The sequence below is a fragment of the Poecilia reticulata genome, linkage group LG12 (assembly GCF_000633615.1).
Source record: "Poecilia reticulata strain Guanapo linkage group LG12, Guppy_female_1.0+MT, whole genome shotgun sequence".
In the NCBI taxonomy this organism is placed as follows: Eukaryota; Metazoa; Chordata; class Actinopteri; order Cyprinodontiformes; family Poeciliidae; genus Poecilia; species Poecilia reticulata.
Window position 1 is genome coordinate 20,976,262 of NC_024342.1, and position 1,454 is coordinate 20,977,715.

The window sequence follows — 1,454 nt, forward strand, 5'->3', positions numbered from 1 at the left end:
ATTCAACAAAGAGTTCAACAAGAACCAAAGATTTGATCTCTGAGCTCAGACTCACAAACCAGGGAGAGGCTTCCATCATCACACACCTCTGACAAACACGTCCAACCTTTCAGCACTTCCTCTACCAACCAGCACCACCAGGTGGCGCTGCACAAATTTACAATGAGACCAAGAAGAAGAAGAAGCAGCTTCCTGAATCCAGCACCTGCAGTAATGGCTTGTGAAAGCCCTTACAAAAAAATTACATAAAAATCACGTCACTTTCACATGTGATTTTCATGTAATCACATGTGAAAGTCACGTGGTTCACAACTTTTCACGTATGAATGATGTGAAAGCACACATGTACGTGTGATTTTGGAACGTTTTGTGGTAAAATCACATGTGATTCACACATTTCAACTTGAGTCACGTGTTTCACCCGACTCATGTGATACATAGCTGCATCCCATGTATATCACACATACATTATGTCTCACGTGTATCACGTGATTTGCAAAGCATACACAGTTCTAAATAATGGCACCACATTTTTTTTTACCATGAAAATTTCCAAATTCTTCATATTCACTTTTCACAATAAATATGAGGTCACATGTCAATCTCATATAATTTTATAAGATATAACTGCATACTAAAGTAAACTTGCAGCTATGAGCACCATACAAATTTGCCCCAAATCAGGCTCAGACAATAAACGTGTGGAAACCAGATGTGTAGAAATGAGTTTAACACTGCCAGTGCCAGTCCAGAGAGGGAAAACAAAACCTCAGTGACTGGTCCTTTCCGTTGTTTCAGGAGAGACTGTAGCATTAGAATGTGAACCCTCGGAGTCTCCTTAATGTCTTCAAGGAGGGTTGTAACACGCGCGCGCACACACACACTAGTATGTAATTTACCACAATGATATGGGGTGCTCTGATCTGCTATATAAAACGAAGCTGACGTTAGTTTCCAATTCTAGCTTCCGATTCAGAAAATGGCTAAAGGGCGAGTCCACCTAAATATTCACTACCTTCCGCATCTTTAATCGACTCCATTTTAAAAACAACACCTAGACTCTTCAAACCTGGTCTGGATTATTCTGCTCTAACATGGATTAATATTTTAATCCATGTTTGGGATTTGTGAAACCTTCACGTGATTTGTGAAATTTACCTAAAGTTTAGGTAGTCTCGCTTGTTCCATGCAGTTTTTTTCAAATTCAATTCCAATTCAAACCACTTTATTAATCCCAGTGAGAAATTAAATGTTGGTGTAAACTCATTAATTCTTAAAAGAGTTATTGTAGATGGTGATGACAGCCGGAAAAAGAGATCTTCTGCAGCAGTCTGTTAAATGAAGTGAAGTTTCACAAATCAGAAAAAAGTTTAATGAATACCAAACATGGTGTTAAATATTCTGCTAGTAGTTGAGAATAATCCAGTCTATATGTTTTAAGAGTCTAGGTGTAG